This window comes from Vigna unguiculata, chromosome 11 (genome assembly GCF_004118075.2).
Source record: "Vigna unguiculata cultivar IT97K-499-35 chromosome 11, ASM411807v1, whole genome shotgun sequence".
NCBI classification, from domain to species: Eukaryota; Viridiplantae; Streptophyta; class Magnoliopsida; order Fabales; family Fabaceae; genus Vigna; species Vigna unguiculata.
Window position 1 is genome coordinate 27,028,784 of NC_040289.1, and position 9,717 is coordinate 27,038,500.

General features: G+C 37.9%; 1 long non-coding RNA gene across 1 annotated transcript; it reads left to right on the forward strand.

The window, feature by feature from the left end:
- The first annotated feature begins 3,898 nt into the window (after nucleotides 1-3,898).
- LOC114169021 lies at nucleotides 3,899-4,523 on the forward strand. Its single transcript, XR_003600811.1, has 3 exons — nucleotides 3,899-4,035; nucleotides 4,130-4,357; nucleotides 4,437-4,523. It is a non-coding gene; the product is annotated as an uncharacterized LOC114169021 (long non-coding RNA).
- The last annotated feature ends 5,194 nt before the right edge of the window (nucleotides 4,524-9,717 follow it).

Consider the following 9,717-nt stretch of genomic DNA (forward strand, 5'->3'; position numbering starts at 1 on the left):
TGAGCTTTCTAATCCCTAAAAATGACTTCTGTGACCATACGATATGCAATGTTGTTTTCTTGAGTCATAGGTTGATTATTTTGAAAGTCCTCAAAGACAACACCACATGCCATGTCTCTTATTTGGTCCCATGTCCCTCCACAAATAATTAAAGTAACCAATTCATAGTTTTTGTATAACCTTTTATCTATATATATTCACTTATTCAAGCATTTAGGATCAACATAAATCATTCACATCTGAAAGCATTCAAAATTCTTGAGACTTCTCTTGAAACCGTTATCTTCTTAAATCAATACAGTAATTGGTTTTCCTTTACCTATTACTAGGAAGGCCTTTTTTGTAGCAAGTCAAGTATCTTCAAAAGTTGCAGACGCACAAAAGGGCCATCTTGTAGTCTCATACTTTAATCAACCTTCATTCCAAGACTTGTTGAATAAAGTTGAGGAAGAGTTTTGATATGATTATCCTATGGGTCGCCTCTTAATTCCTTGCAGTGAAGATGTCTTCCTAAGTATAACATCTTGCTTGAATCGACCTTAAGTATGACATTTTAAGAGACTAGCATAGATTAGTAGAGGCCTTTTTCACAATATGCATCATTTGAGCTTGGAAACACCCACCTTCCTCGAGAAAGATGGCAAAGAAAAGTAATAACAAAATCATTGTATATAATATTTTTTAACTAAATTGAATTCTACTACTGAAGCATTTCCTTGATAGTTTCCTTTTTATCTCAAATCATGTGTTTTATTTTCTTGTGTTTTGTCTTGTGCAGTTGGTTTATATATGTTTATGATTTCCATTAATTTGGTTTATGTTTAATGTTTGTTTCGGAGTACACATTAGAGCATGATCTAGTTGTTGGAAGGTCTTAGACATGGGATTTCAGCAGAAATGGGATAGTGTGTTTGGCCCTCACTATTTATGTTCTTAATGCATGTTTTGATGGATGCTTAATGCATGAGATTTGGTAAGGCATGTCAGACTTAGATAGGCTTTACAAGAGACATCTGTGTGTCTAATCTTAGAGAACATGGAAAGTAAGGGAAAGTAATATCCATCACAAATGAGAGTACTGAATAATTTTGCAACAAGAGCCATATGAGGGAGATTGCTTGGGAAATCTATTTAATCATTCTGAACATTAGAATTATTGTTTGGTTGGTGTGCCTAAGCTTTAAAAAGTTATTGCCAAAACTAATAAACACCCTCTCTTGATCAAAGACAATGGTCTTAGGGAACCCATGGATTTTAACCACTGAATTAATGAAGGTTTCCGCTACAATTTTGCTAGTGAACTCACTTTTAAGAGGAATAAAATGAGCGAACTTAGATAGCCGATCGACAACCACCATTATCGTGGAATAACCATGCGAAAGAGGTAGATGGGTGATGAAATCCATCGCAATATCCTCCCATATTTGTTGAGGAATCGGTAAGGGTTGTAGTAAACCCGATGACAAAGCATGATCAATTTTGGCTTGTTGGCAAATGTGATAGTGGCGTACAAAATTTCTAATATCTTGTTGCATTCGGGGCCAATAGAATCGATAAGAGATGCGAGCTACTGTTTTGGAAACCCCACCATGACCTCCTATTTTGGAAGTATGAAACTCCCTCATAATCTGAAGTCGAAACTCACCGCCTACAAGCAATACCAAGCGATCTTTCCCAAACAATATCCCATCCTTGACAGTATAATGATGAGCGTGGACTTGGCCTTGTAAACACTGATTAAAAATCTGAAATAATTGATCACCTTGCTGAATCCCCTGTCCTACCTGTTTCAACCAATCATTATTATATTCAGACCAAGCCATCACCAAGCTTCGAGATAACGCATGGGGGGGATATTCTCTCTGCCAGGCTTGTATTGAATTGTAAAATCACAGCCAAGAAATTTTGGGAGCCATTGTTGTTGTTCCGGGATTTGTAAATTTTGTTCCAATAACACTTTTAAGCTTTGGTGATCAGTTCTGATAATGAATTTATGGCCCAGGAGATAATGTTGAGATTTAGCCATGGTCTCCGTTATTGCATAAAACTCACGAATGTATGCTGACTGGCGTTGCATTCTTGCCGACAACTTCTTAGAAAAATAAGCAATAGGATGGTGCCCTTGATAGAGAACAACTCCAATACCCATGCCAGAAGCATTCGTCTCAAGAATAAATGGTTCCTTGAAATTAGGAATTGCAAGCACCGGTGTAGAAGTCATGGCACTTAAAAGAGTCTTTCTTAAAAGAGTCTTTCTTAAGCAAGTCCGTTAAGGGAGCAACGATCGTAGCATAATTCTTGATAAATCTGCAGTAATATCCAGTCAAGCCTAAAAATCCCCGGAGTTGCTTAATGTTGGTGGGTTGAGGCCAATCCTTCACAGCTAAGACTTTTTGGATATCCATAGCCACGCCATTACCAGACAACACATGGCCCAAATATTCAACCTTCATGACCCCAGAAGAGCATTTGGCCAAGCGGGCATACAACTCATGGTGCTGCAATGTTTTTAAAACAGTCTCTAAATGGCACAAATGATCCTTCCAATTGGAACTGTACACCAAAATATCATCAAAAAAGACTAAGACAAACTTTCTCAACATGCCTTTAAAAATCTTGTGCATCAAATTTTGAAAAGTAGCTGGGGCATTAGTAAGCCTGGAAGGCATGACAAGCCATTCATAGTTTCCATGATGCGTCCGAAAAGCGGTTTTATATTTGTCATTGGGATTGAGCAATATTTGATGGTAACTGGACCTTAAATCCAACTTAGAAAAACATGTGGCCTCATATAACTCATCAATCAATTCGTCGACTATAGGTATGGGAAAGGTGTCTTTAATTGTGATGGCATTTAAAGCTCGATAATCGGTACAAACACACCAGGATCCATCCTTCTTTTTAACCAAAAGAATTGGAGAAGAAAAAGGGCTACGACTGGGATGAATGATGCCCTCTACTAACATGCTCTGAACTAAGCGCTTAATTTCCTCCTTTTGACTATGAGGATAGCGATATGCTTTCACCTTGCACTACAAAAAAATTAAATAAATATGGCAGTTATAAAAGACTGCCACAATTTATTTCATAATACGACGATTTTATAACTACCATATTTTGTATGCAAAATATCACATTTTCAAATGTCATTATACTCCTATTATACATCTTTCTTGGCAGACATCTTTTGAGTAGTGCTATCTTTCGCTCACAATACTCTTTTTTTATTCATCTCTCATTTAATTATTTTTTTATTACCAAATAAAAATTATAAAAATTGAATTTTAATATAGTGTTTGTAGGAGACAAAACAAAGTGAAGACAAAACCCTAGAAAATCCACTCAATCATCCCCACCCTCACCCAAAAGGGTTTCATCGCGAGTACGCAGAACAGGCTCACCGACGTGTACCAATGCCAGAGACCTCACCGGCTCTGACTGCCATAGTTGCGTGGAACGGGATTCCGGACATGCTAGGTCGCCTGTGCGGCGACGCGGCTGTAGCGACATGAGTCCAGCTTAGTGGGTGCTACCTGAGGTACGAGGTGGTCGGGTTCAAGTAGGTTGCGACGATGCAACTGCTGTACAAGGTCTGCAGACCCGCAGGGTAGTCGATGGCGGGGGGTTTGAGGCGAGGAGGGACACGACATTTGGGATGGTGGAGAACGATGTCCAGAGTAGTGGGAACTTGTTCTACACCGGGAAGCTTGATTTAAGCAAATGCTCACACGATCAACTAAGTATAGTGCAAGGTGAACAATTTCTGTTCTTGATAACTTCTGTGTAATAAGAAATGTAACACATAAAATAATTTCACTGTGTTCTAGTCAATCCTTCAAAGCATTATAAAATTTTTCATGCCTCTATTATCATTGTGTTCTATTTTCAAGCTTTAAGAAGGAATTCGAGAAGGCAGTGAGTGTGGTTGGAGACTCTCCATCTAGAGGAATGTTTATAGATTCTTGCTTTGACCACGGTTAAACAGAATCATAGGAAACATGGTTTAAAAGTGACTCACCACATCTTGCCAATACAGTAAGATGCTGCATTATTTTCTTCTATTTGTCGAATATAAGGATTTTTGTGTGTTATGAGTATTGTTATTATCATTACTTGCTTTTTTATGCAGTTGAAAAACGAACTTGTCATGGAAATAAATGATCAAAGAGTCAAATAGTTCAGTTTTTTATCTGGGTAAAGTATTTTTATTCCTAATTGCTACTACGTTGTGGATAAACATGTCTTGCAATTGTAGGATGTTGTGGAGGCTTAAATGAGAAGACTGAAATTGGAGCTCAAGCAAACAATGGAAATGTACAGCAATGCTTACAAAGAAGCACTCACCGCACAGCAAAAGGTACGATATTATGGCATCTGTTTCTGCATTTTGAAAGCACAAAATGGTCTAACTCTGAATGCTATGCAATGCATCACAGGTTGTGGAACTCCAACGCTGGAAATTAGAGGAAGAGAGGAGATTGGAGGAGGCAAGGCTTGCCAAAGAAGTTGCATTGGCGGTTGCAGAAAAGGAGAAGGCAAGATCAAAAGCAGCCATCGAGACAGCTGAGGCACAGAAGACGATTGCAAAACTAGAATCATAGAAGAGAACTAGTGCTGAAATGAAAGCATTGATGGAAACGGAAGAGAAGAGAAAAGCAGTGGATGCTTTATCAGGTTCTGGTTTGAGGTATAGAAGGTACACAGTTGAGGAGATTGAAGTTGCCACAAATATTTTTGCCGAGTTACAAAAGATCGGAGAAAGGGGTTATGGTGGTCCAGTTTATAAGTGCCTTCTGGACCGTACACCTGTGGCAATGAAGGTTCTACGTCCTAATGCAGCACAAGGAAGGTTACAGTTTCAAAGAGAGGTAATTAACCAGAAAGACAAACTTTCTTGCCCCTTTATGCAACACTTCATGTGCAATACCAATAAATGAAAAGGTTTTCAGCCTAACTAAAATAAAGAAAAGAAAATTTTGTGATCTTAGGAGGGTACTTAAGCAAGGAAGAAATGGATAAGATATATGGTAGGGAGGTAAAATCTCTTGGACTTGTCTATTTTGGTGATGTAAGACTTGGTTAAAAACGTGAAGTTTGTATGTCTAGTTAACTTTCTTACAAGGTTTTGAATTGAAGAAGTTTTTGTTCTCTAAAGTACTTATAAGTTATACTTCGAAATTGAAATGCTTCTTCAACTTGTGGTTGGTGACTTTAATTATGGTTCCAATATTGTGGTTTGAAAACCCTCTAAAATCATAATTATCTATATTGGCCTAGATTTTTCTGCACTTGTAATACTCAACCAAATGCTACCATGATCACATCCACAATTTAAGTATGTATACTTTTGCATGAACATACAGGTTGAGGTACTGAGTTGCATTCGACATCCAAACATGGTTCTCCTCATAGGAGCATGCCCTCAGTAAAAGAATATAGATACAACACATGGTGTCTAAGCCCTTTTACACACTGGATAGGCTGATTATAATAAAATTATTCTAGTGTTTTCTCTAATGTCAAACTTCCAAAATCATATCACTAATAACAGAGTTGTATAACAAGAAACATATTTTTTCAACAAGAAATTATATAAGTTTATTATAATACATGTGAATTTGAATAGCTTTTAAGTTTTTTTTTTTTCTATTCTAGATACCCGATGTTGGAAGTGGTGCTTTATCCATTATTATTGGAATAAGAAGATCAAGCGGTGCAGAAAAGACTAGTTAAAAACATAGCTACAGGAACATAACTATAGAAATTTAGCAAAATTTATGATAATAATGTGTAGGATTTTTTTTTTTTGGTTTTTTTTTTCAATATGCAAACTTTTGGATGGTGTACCATAATATCAACATCTTTAATATGAATTACGAATGAAAATATTAATGATTAAAATGTTGTCTATGTGATCTTTTACTTTTTTTTTTAATTTTATGGAAAACAGGTTAAATAATAATAAAAAGCAGGTCAAACAATAATGGAAAGCAGGTTAAATAAAAAATGATTTAAAAAAATTCAGATTCAAATTATGGTAGTTGAAACGTTGTATAACGTGTCAATATAGTGATAATAATGGCATTTCTAGTTGTCATATTTCGCAATAGAATTCCTTTAAAATAAACAAATTACGACGGTTTTGACTGCCATTATTTACACACAAAATACGGCGGTCAAAACTGCCATTATTTGCACAGTGCATTTAATGGCGGGTGTTGCGGTGTTTCGTCCAAGACCACCATATTATTCATTATGGCGGCAGGATATATGGTGATACCTGTACCCGCCATACGCGTAAAATATGGCAGTCATAACCGCCATTTTATACTCCAAATAACTGTCATATTTAACAATTTTTTTTTGTAGTGTTGACAGGAGCAGAACCTTCGACCAGGGGAATGGTGTGGTCATGCATTCGGGAAGGAGGCAAGGAAGTAGGTGTACTAAAAACTGAAGCATTATCCTGTAGTAAGGAAGCCATCTCAGGAGCCATCTCAGGAGGCAAATCCAATAAGGAATGTGGAGGAGAGTCAGGCGCCACGAGTTCCATACAAAAAAATTCTGCAATAGAATTAGTATGAAGCATGCGACGAATATGATGAAGTTGTGCAGGTGGAGGGAATGTATCAACATCACCCTGTAAGGTAATAAATTTCCCTTGATGTAAAAACTATAGTTGCAAAGACTCATAATTGGCCAGGTGAGGTCCAATAGTCTTTAACCAGCGAGCTTCTAAAATTAAATCAACTCCTGATATGGGTAGAAGAAAAACTGGTAATTCGAAAGTACTTCCCTGCACCTGAATAACAAGATCTTGGATCATACCTTCGACCGCTAAATGAGTCCCATTACCCATCATAACACGAAACGTGGAAACTGGTTCAATTGGTAACTTTAAAAACTTGGCCATGCGTGGTTGAATAAAGTTGTCGGAACTACCACCATCCACTAAAACTCTAATGGGTAACTGGTTAATAAAAGCCTCAAAATGGATAGTGCCAACGCCAAGGCCCCCCTTTAAGGCATTTAAGGATAAAAGAGGATCACTTGCAGGAACGGTATTACTATTGGGAACGCATGTTGTGGCTTCCTTTGAAGCGAGCAAGTCAGGGGCTAGATCATCCTTTTCTGTTTGTAACAATAACAACAATTGGCGATTAGGACATTTATGATTGAAAGTGAACTTCTCGTCACAGAAATAACACAAGCCTTTTTCCCGACGCAATTGCATCTCGGCAGGAGACATCTTCTCACTAGTGCATAATGGGGTTTTTACAGCGCCCTATATGCCTCGGTTCACTTCCAAACGAGGCATATGAAGACGCGGTGGCACTTTTTTCAAACTTTTATTTTTCTCGCTACATTGATATTTTTAAATTGGTGGCAGACTTTTATGCCTCGGGTCAATTCTAACCGAGGCAGATAGATGTTTATGCCTCGGGTCTATTTTAACCGAGGCATATTTGATTACTTTTCAAGTGGAATACGCCTCGGATCACATCTAACCGAGGCAGATAGATGTTTATGCCTCGGTTTAAAATCAACCGAGGCAATAAGCCTTCTTAGGGTTTAAAATAAATCGTGCCACTGTTCATCTTCTTCGCATGGAGCAGTAGCCATTTTTCTCTCTTCCATTTTCGAACGCCATTGTTCCAGATCGCAAAGGTTCCTTCTTCCACGTAGTAGCAGTTTCGTCTCTCCACCGCCGGTCCGCCGTTGAACGAGCCTCCTCCGTCACGCGAGCCTCCTCCATTGTTGTCATCGCAGAGGTTGCAAAACCGCCTCCATTGTCGTCATTCAATCTCGCTTGTAGGTATGTACTTCTCCTTTTTCAAATTGTAAAACTCTTCTATGGGTTTTGAACGTCGAAGTGTGTGTCGAAGTCGCGATTTGGCTCACGATGGTTAGTCGTGGGATGTTTCCGTTCAGATATGATAGTGAAGAGAGGGTGTTCTGCGTCGCCGGCGAGATGAAAGCTGTGAATATTTTGTTTCCCCGAAGTCATGCTAGTACTACTAGAGGAAAGCTGTGAATATTTTTGAGTAGGAGTAGAACGCCGGGTGGAGCTGGGAGGTGCATATTCTCCTCATATAACTTGGCTAAGGAGACTGCTCGTAGGTCACAGGAAATTGAACAATAACATCGTGGCGAATATCGTTATTAAGGCCACTTATAAAACATTGTAATAATGCTTCAGCAGAGAGTCCAAACAAACGATTGGCCAATGCCATGAAACGCAGATAATAGTCAGAAATCGTACCAGATTGTTGCAGTTTGAATAGTTCCTGAGCTGGGCAATCAAACAAAGAAGGACCAAACTGAGATTCCAACGCTGTAGTAAGCTCAGTCCAAGATCGAATAGCATTCAAGCGTTGTAGCATTTGAAACCAAGGAACGACATCCTTCTCAAAATGAATAGCTGCAATATGCACGCGGGCAGCGTTCGGAGTGTTGTGGTAGTTGAAAAACTTCTCAGCTTTAAAAATCCATTCCAGGATTAGCGTGGTTCCATCAAAATGTGGAAACCCTAAGGAGATATTCTTCATAGGCAACGAGGAATCTCTAGGGGAGTTCGTAACACCAAGGCGCTAAGAATGATTATGAACCAATAAATTAATGGCTTTCTGCATCTGCTCCAAGCGTTTCTGGGTGGTATTCTACAACCGTGTCGCCACCTGTTGTTGAGCGATATCACGGTCGTGTTGTGCTTGATCCCACAGTTCAATCAAATTCATCAATTAACGCAGTTCTTCACCTTGAGTTGTAACTTGATTTTGCAAATCTTCAATTGTGTGTTCTCAACCATTGACGTCAATGGAAGCACCAATGGAACAATGTATATTCGTATTATGCAACAAACGTCAAAAGTAGCAACAACAGAGTTCAATTCTAACAAAAACTGAACCAAATTCAAATAAAGTGTATCAACAAGGCAACAAAGGTAGTGTCGATAACACTTTGATTCGTCTTCCTTTATGCACCCTTCTAGAATTTCACACCTGAATAATCCAAAATTAATGAATCCGAATGAAAAAAAAGTTCAGAGTAAGAAGGTGAAGCAGAGGAATTATCAGAAAGGATAATCATACCATCAACCATCCTCTCATTCTGCAAAATCCCGCAAATAAACGTTTCTTCTCATGATTCTGTTTGTTCTTCTCAATGCCGTATGATATGGGTTTTCTTCCACATGTCCTTCTGTTATAACAAACTTAGATTCTGTTTTATTCTTTTCCATGCTATCATCTTGACACGTTACAGCAACCTCAAATATTTTGTTCCCATAATTAGTACTCAACACCGAAGCCTATTACACTTACAAAAGGGTGTTAAAGAAAAATGCAATGCAAAGGCAGAAGCCCTCGTAGAAAGTATGAAGAAGCAAATTATGAACAAACTATAATATACAGGTGGGTGATCCGGTAACAACAAAGAGCAATTGACATAATGAACTCAACAATCTTATGATAGATTTTGATTTCATTTTAGAAAGTAGACTCTAATCTCAGTCAACCATCCAAAATCAAATTATAAAATAAGGTTTTTATTCATTTATATATTTTAATTCGATCATATCACTAATCAGTAAGATCTCTAACATACTTTTACATGGATGAGACCAGTATATACAATTTTAAATTGCACATATCTTTCTTGTCGTGCATATCATTGTAAAATATTGCACATGTTAACAATTACTTTGCACTAAAAAGT